At 38.6% G+C, this 24,629-nt stretch overlaps 1 long non-coding RNA gene across 2 annotated transcripts in view; it reads right to left on the reverse strand.

The window, feature by feature from the left end:
• The window catches only part of LOC140510027 (uncharacterized), a 111,311-nt gene that overhangs the window by 51,750 nt on the left and 34,932 nt on the right, over positions 1-24,629 (reverse strand). For both annotated transcript variants that reach the window (XR_011969056.1, XR_011969055.1), the window contains exons 4-6: positions 18,137-18,205; positions 14,379-14,428; positions 1,034-13,834 (exon numbers count right to left, since the gene is read on the reverse strand). This is a non-coding gene — a long non-coding RNA (uncharacterized lncRNA). The remainder of the gene's footprint in view (positions 1-1,033; positions 13,835-14,378; positions 14,429-18,136; positions 18,206-24,629) is intronic.

The raw sequence follows: 24,629 nt of genomic DNA on the forward strand, positions 1-24,629 counted from the left end.
CCTTCTTTCTTTTCTCTTCTTTGTTACAATGTATGCTCTTTGGGTGAGAAGAAGATGAGAGGTATATTGTAAAATGTTGAAACCGACAGACTATGTTAATTTTAAAAAGAACTTGCTATGCCTATGTTCTATGTGTTATTATAGGTCTATAGGCTCCCCCGGCCAAAAGCCTCAAGAGAGAGTGAAAAGTTGGAAAAAAACCCACCAACCATTCCTACCTTGGCCAAGTCACTGTTTTCTCCTCTGTATCTAGGTAATGATTATATGTGGAATGAGAGAGTTGTACTCTATGGCCTCTAAAGTCTCTTCCAGCTCTGACTAGTGGAGACAAAGTGGTGCAGTGATACTGAGTGAGAAGACCTGGATTCATATCCTGTCACCTAAAGGTGACCTTGGGCACCTCTCTCAATTTCATTTTCCTCATCTGTAAACTAGCTGAGCTCTGAGCTCCCTTCCGGCACAAAATCCACCAAATTTCAAACGTTCCTTCTCCATAGACTATAAAGCCCGGGATATACAGGAGTGTCTCCTTGCCTCTTCCCTCTGTCACCTTTCACTCTTCTATCCCTCCACACTACTGCAATGAAGTGAGTGGGAGTTTGGTCTGAAAAAGAAGAATGTAATTATTGTCACAGAGTGAGCCATGGTCACAAAAGCCAAAAGAATCTGGGGAAGAGATTCTTTCTGGGAGACAGAGAACCTGTTTTTTCTTCACTGGCTTAGAGTTCTGCATTATTTTCTATTTAAAGGAACAAAACTTGGCTTTATTGTCTGTGAGGTTTTTTTTTAAAATCATTATAATTCATGACCTCCGAGCCCAGACAGGATTATAAGGGAATGTTTTTATTTGAGAATATACCTTGAATAGAAAGGACATAAAAATGTCCCACACAAAAGCCTCTTTTGTCTGGACTGGTGCTTACTTAATCACTTCTCTGTTCACTGTGCCTGCCTTGGATCTTGACAATCCCAACAACTTCAATGCATCATTCTCAAGGAGGGCCTGGACACCTACAGACCTGTTTCCTCTTACCTTGTCACTCTCCTATTCAGCAAGCTCCAGTGGCTTCCTGTTTCCTGAAGGATTAAATGACACAATTAAGGAATTGTTGAATATGAGTTTGACTTGTTATTTAGTTTTGGGAAATTTGACAATTTAGTAAATCAATTTATTAAATATCTACTACACTCTGGTTGTTCAGTCATCTCAGTGGCATCCAACTCTTCATGACCCATTCCAAGGTTTTCTTGGCCAAGGTACTTCAGTGGTTTGCCATTTCGGACTCATTTTACAGAATAAATGGAAACAAATAATGTTAGGTGACTTGCCTAGGGTCATACAACTAGTAAGCATCCGAGGTCAGATATCAGATTCTCCTGATTCTAATCCTGACCCTCTATCTGTTGCCCCACCTAGCTGCCCAAAAATCTGATTTAGAATCAAATGATCTGGCTTCAAATCCAAGTTTTGGAATACTTTTTGTTGTTGTTCAGTCACCTGCTCCTCTATACTAGACACTGAACTAGGCACTGTGGACATGAAACCAAAACTGTAGTAGTCCTTTCCCTAAAGCAGCTTACATTCTCCTAGGAAATACAGCAGGCACTCAGATCAGGATTTTACTGTTGTTGTGTTTGTGATTTCATTGTAGTAGGGGACTCCCAGGAAGGAAACCATTAAGGCTGATCTGCCCCAACTATGATCTTTAGAGAGTTGCCTGAGGCCATTGAGAGTGGAAGTGATGGGCTTAAAGTCATGCGGCAGGGATAAGTAAGAGGTGGTCATTGAACCTCTAGGTCAGGTCTTTATCCACTTCCCCTGCTGCCTCTTTTTACAGATAAAGCGATTTGAGGAAGGAGTGACAAAAAGCCTAGAATAAGGTTAAACTGAAGAGTCTTTACTGAAAACCAAGTTTCATTGAAAAATCTATTAAACGAAAGACCTTAGATTGAGCAGTACAGTCATCCCTTCACATCACAGGATTAGGGGCATGGCACTCCCACAATCAAGAAAATCCAGGTAAAAATGTTTGGCACTCCCTTTGTGCCAGAAAAGAAGTTGTGTATAGTTATGGCATCAAAAGACAAAATATGTTGTTATTATACAATACTATACATGCATTTTATGCATTTCTGAGTTTCTAAACTTTTTTTGTGTTGTCTGCTGGCCTTCACATGTCATCCGCAGCTTCCCCAAAGCTCCCCCCAAATTCCCATTTAATTTCTTATGCTGACCCATGATATAGCAAAATCATGATGGGGAAAGTTGAGATGTGGAAGGGTTAACTGTACACAATTTCAAGGTGATCTGCTTACAAGCGGAAGACTGATTAGAAGGAAACAATGGCCACCCCAGATGGGCATCATAGAGACCAGAACCCTTGTTCACTGTACTTGAACTTACATTTCTTTCAATTCCAGACTCACATCTTAATAGATCTGCCTTGCAACACTCCATAGCCCCTCCCATGTCTTTAAATGAGTTGAGGCAGTCATTTGCCCAGAGAGCTCATACCATTTTACCTTGTACTCAAATATATATATTAAATATCTACTATGTTCCAGGGACTGTGTTAGGTTCTGGGGAGACAAAAAAAGGTGAAAGATATTCCCTACTCTTGGGTTTCCCTCTTACAGTAGTGTGACCTTACACAAATCATTTATCATCTGAAAGTTTTAGTTTCTTCTTTAGTAAAATATGAACAAAAATATCTCTTCTGCGTATACTGTACAGGGTTTTGGCAATGACCAAATGAGGATAATGCAATTGTTCCATGATCTAACTGATTCGGGTACTTCTCATGGTACAGGGAATTACCTGATCACATTTTCCTACATCTTCTTCTGTAATTCTTGTCCATGTCCTTCCAAAGATACTTCATTAAGATTCTACATGCCAAAGTCCATCTGAAAATAAGCTTTTATTAAGCACCTACTATATGTCGATCATTGTGCTAAGTGCTGGGGATACAAAGAAAGGAAAAAGACAGTCCCAGCTCCCAAGAAGCTCACAGTTAATGGGGCAGACAATGTGGAAACAACTCTATACAACCAAACTACATACAAGCTAAACTGGAAATGATCAACAGAGAGGAAGCTCTAGAATTAACGGGGATTGAACAAGGCTTCCTCTAGAAGGTGCAGTTGTAGCTGGGATCTGCCTTGGATGATGGCACAACTTCATTGGATTCAGAGAAATCTGAACAGCTGGACAAACCCCAGGCCTCTACACAATGGGTGACACATTGAAGTCCAGAGCTTCCTCACTCAGCTGTTGTGATAAATTATGGAAAGTGCTTTATCATTGGTCATAGATTGAAAGCTGGAGGAAATCTCAGAGGCCATTTAGTTTCAACTCCTCATTTCATAAAAGATGAGGAACAAGCCTAAAGTGGTTAAATACTTGCCCAATGTGTCACAGGAGGTGAGACTGGAAATTGAGCTCTGGCTCTTTGCATTCCAAATTCTAGGCTCTTTCCACCAAACCAGGCTGTAAGCCCAATTATATCCAGGAAAGGATGTTTCTGGGAGGGTCTTTGCTTGACTCTGACTTGGAAATATATCAGTAGAGACAAAAGCAGAGGGGGCCGTTCTCCCAAAGGGTTCTTTCTCCATGCCCATTCTTAAAACTCTTAATTTGCTTCTCAGCTTGCCAGTGAGGCAATTGACAGCGCTGTCTCCTACAGCCCAGGAAAGAGAGTTTTTGGTGGGTTTTTGTTTTGTTTTTAATATAGTAATGTACTTGCATTTGATAGTATTTCTGCAAAGCCATCTGCCTTTACTGACCCAAGCAGGTCAGTAAAGTCTCTTCCATTTTATTTTATTGGTCTTGTGAGAGAACTTCCCTCCCCCCACTCAGAAAGAGAAGCTATTGAGGAATTTATCTTTTTGTCCCTAATTTTATTGCTGTAGTTTAAAGCTGCGGTAACTCATGTGTACGTGCCCGTGCTATGTTAGAGTAACTCATCCTGGATTCAGCAAAAAATGCTGTGTCCATGTTTTTTGGTTATAAATTGTTCATGGCTACTGAGGACAGCTGTTGGCATGTATAGACAATGAAAACTAAAGTTTAGGGAAAGCATATAAGCATGCCCTTCATTTCCTTCCTTCCTTCCTCCTTTCCTTCCTTCCTTTCTTCCTTCCTCCCTCCTTCCTTCTTTCCCTCCTTCCTTCCTTTCTTCCTTCCCTTCTTCCTTCCTTTCCTTCTTTCTTTTCTTCTCTTTCTTTTTTCTTTCTCTTTTCATATTTTTCTCTCTCTTTTTCTCTCTCTCCCTCCTCTTTCCTTCCTCCCACTCTCTCCCCTCACTCCTATCCCCTCTTTTCTTTCATCTCCTTCTCTCTCTCCTCTTTTCTCTGTGACTATCACTGCCTCTCTCTGTATCTGTCTCTGTCTACCCCCCCAACCTATTTCCAAATCCATGCTAGAGGCAAAATAGATTTTTATGATGGAAAATAAATGTGATTAGGAAGGTAAATTACAAGTAAGTCCATTGGCATAGATAGTATATGAGTGTCTAGGTTTTGGAATACAAGTAAATAATTTTTAAAATAATACTTAAAAATGTTATTTGGTTTCCTGTTAACAGAAGTGACAAATTTCCATTATGTTGTCCATAACAGAAGTTCTACCCAATAAGATGTAATTGGTATCTTAAAGGCTGGATAGAAATCTCAGATAGAAACCTAGATGACATAGGTACTATGGATATTATGAGCACCATATTTTACAGGCAAGTACACTAAGGCCCAGAAAGATATAGTGGGCCTTTCATACAGCTGGAAAGTATCATTTAGTCAGTAAATAAATACTTATTAAGCACCTACTGTATTCCAGGCATTGTGTGCTGACATTCCAACAAAGGTAAAAGGTAGTCCCTCTTCTCAAGGAGCTCACAGCCCAGTGGGGGAAACAATATGAAAATAACTACGTGCAAACATATATCCAGGATAAATGGGAGGTAATGAACAGGGGCAAGGCACTAGAATTAAGGGGGACCATAGAAGGTTTCCTGTAGAAAGCAGGATTTTAGTTGAGACTTGAAGGAAGTCAGAACATAGTGATGAGAAGGGAGAGGATTAATGTAGAGTAATTTGGAACTATGGCCAAATATTTATAGCAACTCTTTTCTGGTGTCAAAGAATTGGAAATGGAGGGAATGTCTATCAATTGAGGAATGGCTGAACAATTTGTGGTGTAAGATTGTGATGGAATACTATTGTGCTATAAGAAATGATGAGCAGGATGCTCTCAGAAAAACCTGGAGCCTTACATGAACTGAAACAAAGTGAAATGAGTAGAACTGGAGAACATTCTACACAGTAACACTAATACTGTAAAATGATCAACTGTGGATGACTTAGCTATTCTCAGCGATACAATAATCCAAGACAGCTCTGAAGGACTTCTGATGAAAAATTGCTGTCCATCCTCAGAGAAAGAACTGATGGTGTCTGAATACCATACTTTTTCAAAGCATGCTTTTTTCTACTTTATTTTTTTGGGTTTTTATTTGGTCTGTGTTTCCTTTTACAACATGACTATGTTGTAATATGTTTTCATGACTACACATGTATCACCTCTACCAAATTGCTTGCCTTCTGAATGAGGGGAATGGGGAGGGAGGGAGAGAATTTGGAACTCAATTTTAAAAATGAATGTAGAAAATCGCTTTTCCATGTAATTGGGGAGAAATAAAATACTACATATTTTTTTGAAAAAGCTATCAATGTCTAAGAGGGAAGGAAGGGTAGCATGGAGGAAAGAGACCCAGACCAGGAGTTAGACTTGAGTTCCAGTACTTGTCCAACCACAAACTTACAGTGTGACCTCAGATAAATCACTTCCCTTCTTTGGGCCTTAGTTTCTTCATGTATAAAATGGAGGTTGGGATGATTTTGATGATTTCTAAGATTTCTTCCAGCTCTAGTGTTTCAGAAATCAGTTCTTAAGATCATACAAACTAAGAGGAATAAAGTGTTTCTGATAGGGATATATTTATTCATACATCAACCACACATATATATAAAATTATTTATATATTTCTATTGATTTATATAATCCATGCCCCTATAACATTTCCTATTATCAGATAGTATAAAGGAAGATAGGAATTTTCCTCAAGAATGTACTGACAACCATCTCACATTTCAAGATCTGAGATGCTGACAAATTCATATTTCCGGTGACGTTTAGGTTACTGGTTATTGAATGAATATAAAAGCACCTAACTCTTCTTCCAGTCTTTTCACAATACCATACCCAGGAAATTATTGCATAAGAGAACCTTGCTTTTCACATGACTTCACCAGCTCTGCTTCCTGGCAACTGGAAAAAAATACCTGAGACTACATGAAAACCTCAGAGTCATAAAGATAAAAGGGTCTTTGAAAGGTCAGCCAGCCTTCCTCCTGCTTGAGGCAGGCTTTCATCTAAACGTTCTAGAGAGATTAGCATGCCTCCTATTTTTAAACACCTACAGCCAGGATTCCTTTGGCTATGACCTCAGATACTTTCATGCCTACTTTTTATTTGTCCCTGTACAGTTTAGGGTAAACAGGGCAAGCTCCAGGCAAAATTGTGACGTGGCAGAAGTTTGCTTTGCCACCTAACTCCCCTTTCTTCTTGCCTCAAACTCTTTACCCTCTCCTAGCAGATCAAAGACTCCTCTGACATCTTTCTCCACTTATACATTCAGAGAGTCGTGGACTGTGAGCCTTGTCAGGCAGCTCCAATGCTCTATGATCCTCCCCACTCTCTTCTTCCAGCTTTACAATACCAGAAAACTATACACTTGAATGTGAGTGAAGCTCAGTAGCAGGCTTTGTCTTGTAGATATTCATACTTGAAATTTTATTTTGAATTATAGAATTAAAGATGGTGTCTTGAGTTTAATGTAATTTCAGGAACTGAAAGGGTTTTGTTTTCTTTTTTGAGTGGGGCAAAGAGTCTTTCCAGTTGTACCACTGACATAATTATAACTAGTCCTTTAAATTTTACAAAGTAAACCCAACAATCCTATAAGGTATAGCAAGTCTAAATGGTCATGTTGGGAGCATTGACTTGGTATTATTCTCTCTCGCTCTCCACTCAGGACCCATGCACTTATGTGAACCAAGTTCAGTCCTAGAAAAGTCCAGCCACCTACAAGAAGGGTCAGGTTACCCCCCTTCCCCCCATGTTCTTTTGTTTTTTGTGTCCCTATCATGGAGCCCAGGAGAAAATTATTTAAAATTGATGTTTTGACTCATATTTATCATCTTCTCTAAAAGGGGAGGGGCATAGAAAGATACTCAGTATACAGTGCTGATCAGGTATAGGACAGCTATTTAATTTCTCTGTACAGAAGAAATGCTTAACATACACAAGACACATAAACCCGACTGACAGAAAAACCTTAAACAAGCAGAAGCACCTAAAAACTGTTATGCTCTCCAATAAAGTTAATACTTAAAGATACAGGACATGGCACAGTTTATGGGATGACTGAATAGGTATTTTACATTTCACCTCAACTCTGCACTATTCAAACAATTCCCTCCAGGTCTATGTTAAGGTTTATGTTAAGCCAAGGCTCACCCTCCTGTTTTCTTCGAGTAGCCTAGTAGCTAATATAGAAAGGGTATCTCTTGAAGTTCAGCCATTACCATCAGAGTTTACAAGCGCTCTCACAAGTCTAGGAATCTCTATCTTGGGACACAGTGAGGTGACCCACCATCAGACGACGAAACACAAAGCAGAAGAGGCAGTGAGAATTCAAGGCTCTGCCCTTAGCTGAGTCCCTGCTCTAGTTTGCCACAGGGGAACAAATATGGCACCGGGGTGGGGGGAGGGGGGGAGAAGGTCACTCCTTTCTACTTCTCACAGGAAATCCTGGAGTTACATAATGCTACTTGGAGAGTCATAATAGCACAGATTTTAAGTTGGAAGTGACCTTAGAGATCATCTAATCCAATCCCCTCATTTTTCAGATCAGAACCCAGAGACATTAAGTGACTTGCCTAGGATTAGTTGTATAGGTGGTAATTTTCTGAGGTGGGATTTAAACCTATGTCTTCCAGACATGCAATAAGCACAGCATTATATATACGCTATATATAATACACATATATCATGTATACATATACATACATGTATACATATACATACATGTATACATATATATACATACATATATATATTAAGTATACAGAGTGTACACTCTATACACTCTGAATGCCAGAGAACAAAGTCATTCCTTTTTTAAGGCTCATTGAAGGGGCCACCTCTTCTGGCTTAATGGCTAATCCTGCCTAATACAACTTGGATAGACTCTCACCTACTCTCCATCCCTATTTTCAACCTGTCATGAAGTAAAGAACCAAAGAAACACCCCAGATTTTCTGAGTCATTCCAAATTGACTTGCCCATAGCTGAACATGTTTTCTCATACGAGGCCAAGATAACATAGCACACGGTCCATGTGATGGCCTATGTAGGCTCATCTTCACTCCTCTGTATACATCATAGGATTCAATTACTGTCACTTGGGTTTGTTTGTTTTCAGCTGGACCTGTGATTTCTTGAATCTAAAGAAATCTTGGTAAGACACACTCATCCATTGTAGCTATACCCTTCCTCTTCAACTTCCAGTCTAAAAGCTATCTAGGGCATTAGGAAGTAACTTGGTCAGCCATTGTGGTGTGTGTTCCAAAGGCAGGGCTTGAACATCAGTCCTTCTGTCTCCAAGACTGACTTTCAATCTACTTCACCCCACTGCCTCTCAATGCAAGTATTAGTGTCTTCATTTTATTGGACAACTGAAGTTTTGAAACATTAAATGTCTAGTCCAGAATCATACATTTTAAAAACATTATTTTTTTATTTTTAATTTATAGAATAATATAAACATTTCTAAAATTACACATGAATCTTCAAATCTCTTATGTACAACTTGCTATTCTTTTTAAATATATAATAGTTGTCATATAAATTTCTTTCCTCCCTCCATTTAATAAGTCTTTGATCTGAACCAAAGTCTCCTTGGTGCAAATCTAGCATTCTTTTTGTTATATTGCATCAATCAATCATTGTGCCTCTCTAATCATACCTGCTCCTAAAGTAAATTCGCTATTTTGAGAGAACTGTGTATAGGGAGTATATGTATGAAGGTTGAGTGGATCAGAAGGATGGTCAATAATTCAATTCCAAAAGTATTTATTAACTCCCTACTGTATATAAAGCTCTGTGCTAGGCTCTGTGTATACGTGTGACTTAGAACCAATCCTTTTCAGTGCTGGGTAGCTGAAACCTAGCTCAAAAAGTTCTCATATGGAGAAAACTGGAAGGGCAGAGTTGGGGCAGGTCCTTAGAGGAGTCTTGCTTGGCATTGAGTTGGAGGATTCCTGTGGGGATGGGGACCATTGTCTTTGAGTAAACATGTCAGGGAGCTGTGCCTTTGGGATATGAGGATTCAGCGATTCAGCCAGAGCTGATGTTGTCATTGTTTCTGGATACTAGGAAACTAAGAGCAGAAATCTGGTAAAAGCATGAAAGTAATATGAATTCTAGTCATTTGGGCACTAATCGCCACTCCACACCAAGACCATTATGCAGAATGTTAAGTATGTTTCTGATGAACTTTGTTGTGGGTTTTATTAAAAACCCTAAAATCTGTTCAACGTCCTCCTTGTCTTTCTCTCCATCATCATCAACAACAGTCCTGCTTGGAGCTGTCTGTTCTAAGGGAACTGAACTTAAATATTGAATGCACAAATATTCAGAGAATGTTAATACCAGAGAAGACCTCAGAAATTACATAGTCTAATCGCTTCATTTTGCAGATGAGGAAACAGATCCACAGATGGGAAGGTACTTGATTAAAGTTATACATCAAGCTAGTGGCAAAGCAACAATTAAACCCAGATCTTCTTCTTCCCTTCCTTCCTCTGTCCCTTCCTTAAAAATTGTATTTTGTGGCTTTTCTGTTTTAAAAAAGTTGCCACTTCCCAATGAGTCCCCCTTCAATAGAATGCTCCCAGAGAACAAAGAAGCAAGTTTAAGCAAAATGAATGGACACATTTGCCATGTGTGCTAATCTGTACCTCAGTCCATACTTGTCCCACCTCTTTTTTAATCTTCTTTGGCTCTGAGTGATGTGAGAAGGAAGCTCAGAATTGCTTTCGTTTGTACTTCAGTCCTCTATAGTCAAGAATGGCTGCTGTATTGGTCATAATCGTGTTGTCATTCAGTGTTTACATGATAACATTTTTGGAAATAACTCACATCATTTACATTCTTGGTATAATTGTGTAAGTTGTTATCTTGTTTTTATGGACTCAGCCTCAATGCACTTGTCTTCCCAAATTTCTTTGAATTCTTTATAGATATATTTTTATATAGATAGATGTGTGTGTATACATAGATGGATGTGTGTGTATATATATACATATATACATATGTATTTACATGTATATATGCTTTTTATTTATATGTATATATACGCTATTTTAGTAATATCCATTATATTCCTATACCGCAATTTGTTCAGCCATTTCCCTAGTTAGGAACATCCAGTTTGCATCTAGTTGGGTTTTTTTGGTACCACAAAAATTGCCATGAATATTTTTCTCTAAATGAGACTTTTCTCTGTCTTTGACCTACTTAGGTTCTGTGCTTAGCCATGGTATTGCTGGGTCAAAGGGTGTGAACATTTTTGTGTCCAGCATTCATTGCACTCACCCTAGGCTGTGTCTCCTTTTTCATAGTTTGCTCATTATATACCATAGCAAATTTCTCACAATATAAAAAAGTTAAGAGACAAGTTTCCTACAGGAAGACTTGACAATCTCCCTTGGTGATAAGTTGCTAAAACTGCAAAGCTTTATCTTATATCTTCCTTATATTCCTCCTGATATGACTTAAACCCATTTCATATCACATCTTTGTGAACGCTGTATAGATACTATCTACTTGTCAATCCTTTGTCCTCAGCAACGTTTTCATCACAGCATTAATTCTTCCCAGTTACCTTTGTAAATTTCTTAACCTGTCCTGAGTTTTATACCTCTCTCTGACTTCAGAGCACAGAACTGATCACAATAGCAAAGGCTAGATTAAAACCCATCTAATGGCAAGAAAGCAGCACGATTCTTGGATATGTGTCCCTGAGTTAATATGTTTTAGCATCACACTTGCCAATTTAACTGGGACCAAAAACAATTTATCATTATTTTCCTTTATCATCCAGATGGATTTGATTTATTTATTTTTTAGCAGTGCCTTTCTCTCAGAAAATTACATGCATATAAATTTACTTATATATGAGTTGACCAACATAACATGACAAGTCGGTGGCAGGGCAGAAAATCAAAACCAGATTTGTGTACATAATGTTTTCTCCCAATACAAGTTCCTTGAGGGCAGGGAATAACTTTGCATTTGTATTTGTATTTCTAGTGTCTACCATAGTGCTTGGCACATTGTAGGCAGGTCAGGCAGCTAAGAGCCACCCTGAATGTCATAGACTGAACTCACAATCAGGAAGACCTGAGTTTGAATCCTGCTTCTGATCTCAACCATGTGACTTTGGACAAGACCCTTTACATCTTTCAATCTCAATTTCTTCATCTGTGAAATGGAGATAATAATACAACCTGCACTCACAGGGTTGTTGGGAGGATGAAATGTGAGAACATGTATGTCAAGCACATTTTAATCCTTAATGTGCTATATAAATGCTAGCCATTGTTATTATTAATAATAAATGTTTGTTGAATTGAACTGATTAAATTTGTTCCTAGTTCCATAACTGACCACAGTGTGTGAAACCACTGTGATGAGATAACTTGCTTTATTGGTTTTAAACTTAAATAAGTTAAAGAAGCAATTTTTATATACACTACTCTCTGACAGCCCTTCAGTGGACATGAAGAGATTCTTCCATAGATTTTACGAAAATAGAACAGCACCAGCACTGGAAGTATCAGCACTGTGCAATGCTGTGTGATCCCCACTGAGGCCACTTTTTTTTTAAAGGATGTGACCCATCGGTTGGCTCACTCCTAGGAAAGCTTGTGGGGTCAAGTGCAGTGAAACTGGGCTCTACCTCCACCTGGCCCAACACAGGAATGTTTGGCTTATGGCTAAATTTATCAAGACAAGTGAGCCATGAAAACTCATAAACACCACAATTTGGCAGCTCTGAGACATCTGCAGGCACTGAGGCCTTGCATTTTCTTCCACTTCTCTTCTAATTTTCTGTGGGGATAACAAAATGAAACCATGCTGCTTCCCCCAGAAACCAGAGCATGCCCGTGAATAACTTGTGGGCTACATATGGTTTTCCCAGTGAATTTTCAAAGCTAAATGTGGGCTTGCTTTTGTATATAAATTCCCAGGATGCCTTTTTCCTTCCAGTGGGATCTCTGTGAAGGGAACATTGCAACTGTGATGAATAGCAGTGCCTCTAAAAGAACCTGGCAAGAGGCATACATTACATACTGCTGAGCAGAACCCCACACCTGTTACCAAATGTGACAGCATCTTCAAAGGAAAAAAATGGATAATAGAGATTTGCTTTTTCCCTTAGTCCTCCAGCTATACATTATAGAAACACAGTGGTTATTATTAGTATTATTGCTACTACAGATCAAAAGAATTGTGCTCTAAGATATCTTGTTGGTCTTTTTTTCTTTATTATCTTTCTTTTCCTTACAAACCTTTCTTGATACCTTATTTACTGCACTAAAATATAAAGATCATTGACCCCAACACAAGTGGGAACTACAAGGTCAATTTTTCATAAGAATAATTTATCTTTGTTATCTGGACCATTTACTACTGATGCCACTGTTACCCCTTCTGCTTGCACAGGATTTTTGAGAGCAGTTATTAGGTATCCATAAATGTGTGTAACAAAGAGTCGTGTAGGACAAGTGGCATAAAAGATGTCATCAGAGAGATGCATTACTAGAAAAATGATGGAAGATGGGTCATTTTTGCAGCAAGCACTGGGGATAACTGATATATAGATCTCCTTTGGAATCTTATGTGGTCCATTGGTATTCATGCCATATCTAAAGATCTAAAGCAAGCACGTTGTGTGGACCCTCATTGGTGGGTTTTCAGGAGAACATGGACAAAAGTCATGCAGGATCAGATAGACAGCCAAGGATATATGGTAATATGTATCACTGAAGAAAAATACTCCTGTTGGTGAGATCCTAGACCCATCAAAGCATTATGGCTTTAAAAGCATTATTATAGACTTTAATGGTCTTTTCCTGTTCTTGAAATATCACTTCACAAACAATCACCACCATAAAAAGAAACTTTCATTTTAGTCTGAATCAAACAAGAAATGAACCCTCATATATCTTCTTTAAACAATTTTTACTGGTAAAATTCTTTAGATCCCCAGTGCTGGACATCTAGTCTCCCCCTAAAAGGACAGAAGGAAGGAGGATTGAAAAGGCACTCAGTGTACAACATGAATCAGGTGTGGAACAAGTGATTTATTCCTATACACACACATTCACATAAACACACATGTTAAATGTAAAAGGCTCATAGGCATGAATGAGCAGAACAGAATTCAGTAATTTAACTTAAAGCTACCAGTTCAGTCTGCCGGGAGGATGATACTTACAACTCCATCAGCACTTAACACAGCTTTGTGGGATTGCTGATTAGACAATTTACATTTCATCTTAATTTTTCACTGTCATTCAACTCCATATCCAAACCTTCTTCGAACTTCCAGTTTCGTCCTAAGTCAGCTGTTTGGGCATCTGGAATGACCACTGGCTCCTCTCCTTGGAACCAGGGCCTGTGGGCCTGTCTAACTCTGAAGGTTGCCTTGAAAAGAAATGATTATTAATAACCAATGATTTGTGGAGATCTAGAGTCTCTCCTTTTTCTATAGCCCTCTGGGTAACTCTCTTCAATCTTGGTCAGACCAGCCTTATGAAGAATTTAGTTCCATTGTCTTCTGACTTGAGTAGGGGATATAGATTCTGTGTTTAGATTGCCCAAGACTGGGAGGAATTTAGAAAGAAATGACATAATCAAAGTTCGTTAGAATAGGTCCAGCCCCTCATCGCAATTTGTTCTCTCTCGTTACTTGCTAACCAATCAGAGTCTGGAACTTTTCCAAGGCCACATAACCCTGGAGCCCACCACCTTGAGGGGCTTTGGCATTAGAAAGTACCACTGATCTTTTTTTATTAAAATGATAGCATAATTAATTAAATGACTAATTATCCAGAAATTATGTCTCTCGAACTTTTTAAATGCCACCCCTTCAAGGTGGGCAACATCTTCCTCAAGAACCATGTTCAGACACCTAATTACCCAGGAAAGGAAGCATAAGGTTACAGAGGCCATCAGGGGCCCTGCTTACCTCGTTGAGTCCACAGGGTTCAAAGGATCAGTCCATCTCTTCCTAGGAGTCTAAATCACACAAGGAGGAGTGACAAATCAGAGAGGAGTCTGACTTTTCTACTCCCACCTAGTCATCAGCTAATAAAGGAATCCCCCAGTAATATCACAGTGAAATCCCATGTAGCTGAAACCAGAGCTTGCTTATGGTCCACTGGACCCCAGAGGAAAACTGAATGTGAACAGGGACAATGGCGTCCCTGGTCAGATCAGGCAAATGAATTCATAGGCATTACTAGTGAAATTAATTTGACAAAATATTTTAAAATGCATTGATTCCTCAGGGAAAGCTCTGAAAAAAAATGTCTCTAATTTGGAGACAGTTCTGCTAATACTGTATAGATTTCCTTGCAATTTTTCCTTTAAAAAAATGATCATGAAGGCATTTGAATTACAAAGAAAACTTGGCTGTTTCCTAGTTCTGAGGGCTTCTGTTCTTTCCCCCTCTTCACCTCTGGGTTTTCTTTTACCAGCAATTAAAACAGCAGCACACCAGGAGGAAAAACAAATTCTTCAGCATTGTTTTTCTCTGTGTTGTCAACAGGATGTCTTAAAAAAATCAAATTTTCTTTTTCCTTTTAAAGATTTCTAAGACGTGAAAATCACTGAATTCTTGGGGGAGGGAAGGAGAGTCAAGCCAGAGTACTTTCCATCAAGGACTCATTAATTCACTTCCTCCTATTTGCCATTAAATCATTTCCCCAGAGAGGCCTCATTAATATATCCTGTCTGTTTTTCTTTTCCCTCCCTTGTAACTAGTTTTATTGGCAACCCCAAAGCATAAAAGCCGCTTTCCAGTTGTCTTCATTCGTCTGTCCTTGAAGTGTGAGTTATTTAGGGGAGGTGGAACTTCACCAACATTGGTCTCATTGCAATGAATTTGGAAGAAAGGGAGATGATTAAGAAGCCTCATTTTTATGGGGATTCTAGGGCTTAGATTTTCTCCATTGGAGCACCTGCCCAGTGAGGTCATGGCTGACTTTTCTAGGGGTGTGTGGGAAATGAGCTGAGTGATGCAATCTGGTCTTGTGAGATCTAATTTGAAATATTAAATTGGAGAATAGTGAAGCCAATGGATAATGTGGAATGGGATGGGGAATTGGGTAAAGCCAAGGACAAAGTCATCCCTGCTGGTGCAGCAGCATTAAGATTGGTTATACAGTGAGCAAACATTTATAAAACCCAATTCATTTACCCAGCACTATGGAGATGCAATGGAAAGAGTCTGGCACATGGAGTGATAGACTGTTGAGTTGTTTCAGGTAGGTCCAACCCTTCCTGACTTCATTTGGGGTTTTCTGTCATCGATAGTGGTTTGCCACTTTCTCCTCCAGCTCATTTTACAGATGAGGAAACAGAGGCATAATAGGGTGAAATAACTTACCCAGGGTGACATAGCTAGTAAGTGTCCAAGGCCACATTTGAACCCAGGTTTTCCTGACTCCAGGCTCAAAGTTCTAGCTACTGCACTACCTACAGTCATAGGACTTCAGTTCAAATCTTGACCACTTACTGTGTGACCCTGGTGAAGTCACTTAATCTTCTTAGGTCTCAGTTTTGTCATTTATAAAGTAAAGGATTTTCACTCTCTGATCTTGAGGGTTCCTTCCTCCTCTCAGTCTATGCTCTGCTTCTGTGTTTCTAGGAACAGGAGGTCTGTGTTCATCCTTAATAATGCTAGGGGGCCCAGTTCTCCTGATGTGTATCTTGCTATTGAACCCAGATGACTCTGGGGGAGAAGGTGAGGCTGGTGACTTTGCACAACCCTGCCTCACTTAAATCCAGTTCCCTTGTCAGGCATGGCATCGCCTCCCTGATGTCATGGTCCTTTTCAAGTACAAAGGACAAACAACAACTACTGCTTTCATTTGTGTTGTCCTTTAAAGTTTGCAGAACACTTTCCATAAGTTATCTCATTTGGTCTTTAAGGAATTTAAATTGAAATCATGTATGGAGAGATTAGATACACATACAAGTAAATAACCATTGGCAATACGAAGCAGACCTGCACAACTTGGGGTCAGAATGAAAACAGGCTAAACTTCTTCAGGCTGCAGAATCGTTTTTAGGTCCAAGTAAAGGTAACTGAAGACAGACGAATGATGACTGATTGCTGCAGGTCATGTGACAGGGGACAGTGCCAGCTGCTGGGTAAATGCAAGTCTGAAAGCAAGAAGGTGGTAGGGATGGCTATCGGTTCTGGGAGATTAGAGCCTCCATGAAGCCAGTGTTTTTAAGAAGGGGTAATGTACCATACTGAGTAGTTAGAACTGAGGGCAGATTCATGGGAATGTGAAGGAGTGTGGCAAGAAGCCATCTGCTATCCTGAAAGGTGAAAAATCTCTCCAGACTGACTGGTAATCTTGGTAATAAACAGAAGTACATCACAGACATCAGAGACCCCCTAGATCAACCCATGTGCCAACAGGAGTCCTCTCTACATCACCAAAAGGCCTCTGCTTGAAGAGACCTAATTGCTATCTAAGTGCTCCATTCTACTTTAAGATAGCTTTAACTATTGGGAAAACAAAGAAAAAATATTTATTCACTTTGAACTTTAATTAAAAAAGACCAAAAAAAGGAGAGAACATTTCCATGTACACAGCATAACAATAAAAAGAGGATTCAATGTAAAACCACAAATTTCCATTTCAGACTTTTCACTTAAAAAAACTAATCAATACTAAACATTATTTTCAAAACTACCCTGCTTTTCTGGGCTCCCTTCTAAATTTTCTTTGGTTCTCTTCTGCGTACTTTTCATTTTTTTCTCCCTCCCTTCCCACCCCACCATAGAGAAAGCCACCATTAACACTAAAATGTATGTGTAAGTGTGTATATATATCTATACGTATGTGTATATATATGTAAAACTATATGTGTGTATACATGCACACATATATATGTAAAACTATACTATACATACTTCTATTGATCAGTTCTTTCTCTGGATGTGGATAGCATTTTTCTTCATAGGTTCTTTGTAGTTAAGTCCAAATGACTTCATCTTCTAAAGTTGTTCTTAGAACAATATTGCAGTTACTATGTATAACATTCTTTTGATTCTGTTCATTTCACTCTGCAATTATTGGGAAATTTTCCCTTTCATTCGGGCTACATCTAACTGCAAATTTCTCCCAGTGATCCCACTTCTACACTCTGGAGCCAAATAGGGCAATTTGACTCCATCTTCTATATGAGAACCCTTCAAATGATTGAATATAATAATTATATCTCTCTCCAATATCCACTCTTTTTACCCTTCCAAGCTGTCTCTTCTCAGACTAAACATCTCCAGTTCCTTTAATTGGTTCACATGTAGTGTCATCTCAAGGGCCTTTAGCAAACTGGTTTCCTCTGGAAGTGTTCCAAGTTTGCCAGTGTCCCTCCTAAAATGTGGCAACCAGAACTGAATACAATCTATGTTCTGATTAGTTCAGATTGGAACAAGCCATTTGCCTTGTGCTCTGGACAATTTGCCTTTCTTAACAGAGTCTAAGACAGTGTTAGCTCTCTTGGCTACTTTATATCATAGGACTGATTCATATTGAGCTTGGAGTCCACTAACCCTCCCTGCTCCCAATATTTTTTACATGAATTGTCACTCAACTAAGCATGTTCTGTCTTGTCCTTCTGAAGCTGATTTTTTGAGCCCTGATATAGAACTTTACATTTGCACCCATTAGATGTCATCCTATTAGATATAGCCTTGCATCTAACCTGTTGAAATACTTTTGGATCCCAACTCCACCATCCATTGTGAGGCAATTCCTCTCAGTTTCTTGTCATCTGTAATGGTGAAAAGTATGTCTTTTATTTTTTCATACAAGTCATTGATAAAAAATATCAATTAATATGAACTAAACAAAAACAACTAATATTTACATGCTGCTTTAAAACTGCAAAATTCTTTTCATGTACTTGAAGGCTTGGAAATTAGATGCTACAAGCATTATTACCCCCATTTTACGGATAAGGAAACTAAAGCTCAGGGAACTTAAGTGATTTATCAATGACTTGTTGTTCAGTTATTTCCAACTGTTTGTGACCCTATTTGGTGTCTCACTCCTCATGATCCCATTTAGAGTTTTCTTGGCCAAGATACTGAAGTAGTTGACCATTTTCTTCTGTAGCTCATTTTACTGATGAGGAAACTGAGGCAAACAGGATTAAGTGATTTTTCCAGGGTCATGAGGCTAGTAAGTGTCTGAGATTGGATTTGAACTCAGGGAAGATGAGTCTTCCTGACTCCAAACCCAACATTCTATTCACTGTACCACCTGGCTTGCCAGTGCTCCATGGTCATACTGCTACTAAGTGTCAAAGGTAGGAATTGAACCCAGGTATTCCTGTCCCCTCATCCACCACGTCATTCACTATTGTTACATTGTCTCATAGATCCTTGGAGTGCTCTAGACTCCCACCCCACTCTCACACCCACACCCCCTCCTAGTCATGGTAATGGTGGTATTAAGACTGTAGTGGTTAAAGTAGCAATACCTTCTAGTTAATAGGCACCACTTGGTGAAGCAGTAGACAGAGTGATGGACCTGAGTTCAAATCCAGTCTCCAACACTACCTGTGTGACCTTGGACATGCCACTTAAACTTCAATCTGCTTCAGTTTCCTCATTTGCCAAATGGGCATAACAATAGTATCTCCCTCCTAGAATTGTTGTGAGACTCAATTGAGATAATATTTGTAAAGTGCTTTCTGAATTTTAAAGCACCATATAAATGCTAGCTATCATAATTATTAATTATTATTAATGATTATTATTTTTATGTTCAGATCTTCTCTATACGTTCCTTATCCCCTCCACCAGAATCCATCATAGTGTGGTCATCTCAGAGGGAGACTGAGGAAAGGGTGGGGTGCTTTTTCATTTTCTTATCTAACCAGCTCATTCTCATTGTTGAGCATGATTGTCCAAGAGCTCTTTATTAGTGAGGAATTTGCCCATTTTGGAAAGTTTCTTTAAACTTAGCTCCCAGTTCACTTTGGGAAGCCCAAGGCAGAAACATTTCAGAAGCATGTAAAGAACCTGGCTTGGCAGGATCCTTAATACATGAGGGAAATTGAAGCTGCTTTTGGAGGGGGCAGCTTTTGGCTCCTCTAGGAACTCTCCCTGGAAAGGAATCAGAAAGGAAAAACAAAGGAAAGAAAAGAAACAGTTCCCTAATTAGTCCAACAAAGTGCTGGGCAAATATTTGAGGTACAGATTGGGGAAATGGCATTTGTGGAACCAAAGCCATGAATCGCAGGTATCAGGAGCTTTGCCCATACATGATTTCTACCTTGGCATGCCAAAGGAAACATTTATAGAGCAGGAAGCAGGATACAAGGGGATAACGACCCACTGCAAAGACTGGCAAAGGGACAGGACATTCATGCCCCTTGTGCTAGGGGTCGAAGGTCACCATGGGTGCAATAAGCTACTCTGGCTGCTCCAACTCTACCTCGAAGGAAGGAAGGGTGAGCATGGGAGGAACAAGGTCCTTAGAAAGAGAAGTGGGGAAGGTGGTACATAACTGCAGAGATGGGAATACCAGGGATAATACCCTGACCTTTCTCCCCCTTCATTGACCCCTCCACAACAGGCAAGGCAATGATACTAAAATATTAATGAGGTGCTAGTTCTTGATAAGTTAGATGCCAAAGACAAGTCTGAAACCATTCTTTTTTCTTTAGGGTTTGTCTATTTTGAGAGTCAGGCTACCCTGATAGAAGTCAGGAAATAATATTGCCTGTATATGTCATTAGAATATAAGTTCTTTGAGAGGAGGGGCTGCTTCTATTTCTTTTTCTTTGAGTCCCTAGAGCTTAGCACATGCCTGGCACATGGGAGGTACGCCAATACCTAGAATACTCAATTCTCTCTCTTTGCCTCAGCCTCTTGGAAATCTGAGCTCACTTTAAGGCTCAGTGGAAAGGCCATTTTTGGAAATGCAAGATGAATTTCTTGATTACTCAATTCTTAGTTACCCCCATCCCCAGAATTCAATTGATATTTGTTTTGTATGTATCCTTTATTTACTTAACTGTGAATATATTGTATCTCCCTAGAAAAATGCAATATATAAATCAATAATTATTTATTCATTATCTGTCATATGCCAGAAACACAAATGAAATAATCTCTCCCATCAGGGGGCTTATGACCTATCGAGGAGATAACATATCAACATGTAAGTATATAAATACACGTAAACATGTCCCATTTGAGGACAGGTACTATCTCACTTTTGTATTTGTACATCCAGTGCCTCACATAGCACCTCACATTTGGAGGTGCTTAACAAATGCTTGGTAATTTAATGCATGATTGATTAGTTAATAAATGCTTACTGGATAGTTAATATGACTGGAATGTTGGGTTTATGCTGAAATCAATCAGGTAGCAAGAATTCATCACATGCTTACTATTTGCAAAGACTGGACTGAGTGTTGGGAATACAAAGAAAAAGCAAAAAATAGTTTTCCCCATTAAAGAGTGACTCAAAAGTTTTCAGCAAAATCCTGTCAGACAGAGTACAGTGACTTATCCAAGAAATTATTCATTATGAATATTCATTATGAATTATTCATTATGAAGTGGGGTGTATACAATGGATACAACATGATCATCTCAATAAAAGCTGAAAAAGCCTTTGAGAAAGTATAATACCCTATTATGCTAAAAACTCTACAAAGTATAGTTTCAGAGTGCGACCTTTTTTAATTTCATAAAAAGCATCTATCTAAAGCTGAAAGCAAGTGTCCTAGGGGATATATATGTGTATACACATATGTATGTAATACTAGACATATAGCCATAGAGATAGGTACATATATAATTACATTTGTATATCTGTATGTATGTATATATATACACATACATGTGTATATGTATATGTGTCTATATACATCTATGTATGCGCTAGAAGCTTTTCCAATACATGCAGCAACAAAGAAAGGATGACTAGTTTCCCCACAAGTATTTTGTATAGGTCTGGAAATGCTAGTAATAGCAATAAGACAAGTCAAAAAAATTAAATAAAGGTAGGTAAAGAGGAGGCAAAATGATCACCATCTGCTGATGATATAAGATGGTTTACTTGGAAAACCCCAGGGAATCAGCAAAGATACTGAAACAACTCAATAGCTTCAGCAAAGTTGCAGGGTGCAAAATAAATTCTTAAGAAGCAACAGCATTTTTATATAATAATAACAAAACTTAAGAAACAATAGGAAGGGAAATTGTATTCCAAATGACTACAAAGTGTATAACATATCTGAGAATCAACCTATTAAAGTTCTCAAAAAGACTTATAGAGATTAAATTACGAAGTGCTCATTAAAGAAACAAACAACCACTTAAATAGCTGGAAGAACATGTGGTGCCCATGTCTCGGTTATATTCAACATAATAAAAACAGTGCTACCAAAATTAATTTACACTTTTAATGCTCTATCAATCAAAATGCCAAGGGGATACTTTGTAGAACTTGATAAAGTCATAAGAAAATTCACTGGAAAAACAAGAGATCCAGAACAGCTATGGAAGTGATGAAAAGAAGTAGATTCAGAGAGGGAAACAGCATTTCCAGACTTCAAACTATGTTATAAAGAGGAAGTCGTCAAAACCATCTGGTAGTGGTTGAAAAATATGTATCGATGGAGTAGATCAGACAAGAGAGATCTAGAAACAATAGAATTCAATAAATATGACAGTGAAACAAGAATGCCCGGTGTTTGATAAAGTGAAAACATAAATTGGCTAGGAAAAATTTCCTTATTTAATAAAAACTACTGGGAAAATTGGAAAGCAGTCTGGCAGAAATTAGGCTTAGTGCAACCCCTCACCCCATATTTCACAATCCTTTCTAAATGGACATGTGACCTTAAAATGAAAGGTCATTTATAAAAAATTTAAAAGAGAAAATCATATTCCTCTCAAAGCTATGGGTAAGAGGTGTATTCTTAACTAGACAAGAGATAGAGGTAATTACAAAAGGTTAAAAAGATACTTTTGATTACTTGAGACTGAAAAGCTTCTGTACATTCTAGAAAAAGTGGCCAAATGGGAAAAAAACCCTTTGTATCCATAATAATAATAATAATACCAAATAATAATGATAATGAGGGTTTGGTATCTAACATATATAGACATGTAGATATCGATATATCTAGGGCAGCTAGGCACAGTGGATAGAGTGCCAGGCTTGGAGTCTCTCCCTGAGTTTAAATCCGTCCTCAAACACTTACTAGCTCTGTGACCCTGGACAAGGAACTTAACTTTGCCTCAGTTTTCTCATCTATAACATGAGCTATAGAAGGAAATGGCACACCACTTCAATGTCTTTGCCGAGAAAACCCCAAATGGGATCATGAAGAGTTGGACGCTACTGAAAAGTGGCAGAACAGCAGCAGATATCTATGGAGAGGGAGGGAACAATCCACGTGCTTGAGGTTGGCGTATCATTTCTACATGCAACTGCAAGGCACACTAGCACCTCAGCTTCCCTGAATTACTGACTCTGCCAGGGTACCGCTTTCCACTACTATCCATTGACATCAACGTCTATATCTGCATCTATATATACATATGCACATACATGTATATATTTGCTACATATATATTCAAATAATTCTCAGAAAAATTGCAAAGAATTAAAACCAATGAAAGAGTGCTACAAATCATGAATAATAAGAGAAATAAAAACAAACAACTTGAGGTTTTCATACATACCCTGCAAACTGGCAAAAAGGACAAAGAATGGCAATAATAATTGTTGGAGGGGTAGTAGAATGATCAGCACACAAATAAATTGTGGAGCTTTGGAATAGTACATTTTGAAAAACAATTTGGCACTCTGTAAGTAAAGTCACTGAAATGTCTATTTGTTTTGAAGCACAGATTTCAATACTGGGCTTCTTAGATACCAAGGCAGCTATCAATACAAAGAAGGTCTCCATATACTCCAAAATATTTATAGGAGCAGTTTTTGTGATAACAAAGAATTATAAACTAAGTCAATACCCATCCGTTGGAGACTGGCTAAACAAATTGTGGTACATGAATGTAATGGAATATTACAGTGCTGTTAAAAACTCTGAATGTGACAAATACTGAGAAACAGAAAGATCTACATGAACTGATGAAGAATGAAGTCATCGGAGCCAAGAAACAATTTAACTATAACAATGAAAATGGAAAGAACACATGAAAAAAAATCAAAAGCAAATGGAAGAAAATTATAAAGATCAAGTAAGATTCAAATGAAAAAATATATGTGGACATCCCAAGCCCTGCCCCCTTCTCTTTGTGGAGGGGGGAGGTCCACAAGTGTTACGCAGCACCCACATTTGCAGACTTTTCAATGTATTGATTAGTTGTTCTTACTTTTTTTCCTCTCTTGAAAAATACTATCTTTTATATGGGATGGCTCTCTGAGAGGGAGAGAGGGATAGAGGAGAGAGGATACAGGGTAATGAAAAAACAGAAGATCTAAACCGAGGGTATTAAAATATATTTGTTAAATGGGAGTGACCACTGGGTCCTGGGACAGTTGGGGAGGCTTTCCTGGAACAGGTGAAACTTGCTAGATGTTGAAGAAAGGATAGAATTTAGAAAAGTAGAATGGTCGGCAGTCTGTGGAGGTGGTAGTAGGTGGAGGTAGATGAGGAAGATGGGAAGTAAGAATTCCAAGCATTTCATATTCCTGTACTAAACAAACATAGGGTTATAGGCTTAAAATTGGAAAGGACCTTAGAATCTAATTCTCTCATTTTATATATGGGACATCTGAGGCAAAGAGAATTTAAGTGACTTGCCCAAGGTCATCTAGTTTAGGATTTCAGACAAAATTCTTCTCTTTCCAAGTCTAATTCCCTAAACCACAACCTCTTTTCCCTTGAAGGGAAAATGAAAGACAATAGATCAATGAAGTCTTGTCCATAATAACTCTCCTTTATATTGGGCTTTGAGTTTCAGCAAAAATGATCCTATGAGATGAGTAGCAACCTTATTTATTAGTATTGTTATTATTATTTTGGTCTAATCCTGTGATCTCATCTGCATGAGGAAATCCCAGCATGGAGAGTCCCACCCCTGATGCAGATAGCCAACTTTTCTGAAACTTACAGATTTAAGAAAATTGCCTGGGTCACTGAGAGTTTTAAGTGTCTTGCTGGGGGTTACCCACTCACATTCATCAGAGGCAATACTTGA

The sequence above is a fragment of the Notamacropus eugenii genome, chromosome 6 (assembly GCF_028372415.1).
Source record: "Notamacropus eugenii isolate mMacEug1 chromosome 6, mMacEug1.pri_v2, whole genome shotgun sequence".
Classification (NCBI taxonomy): Eukaryota; Metazoa; Chordata; class Mammalia; order Diprotodontia; family Macropodidae; genus Notamacropus; species Notamacropus eugenii.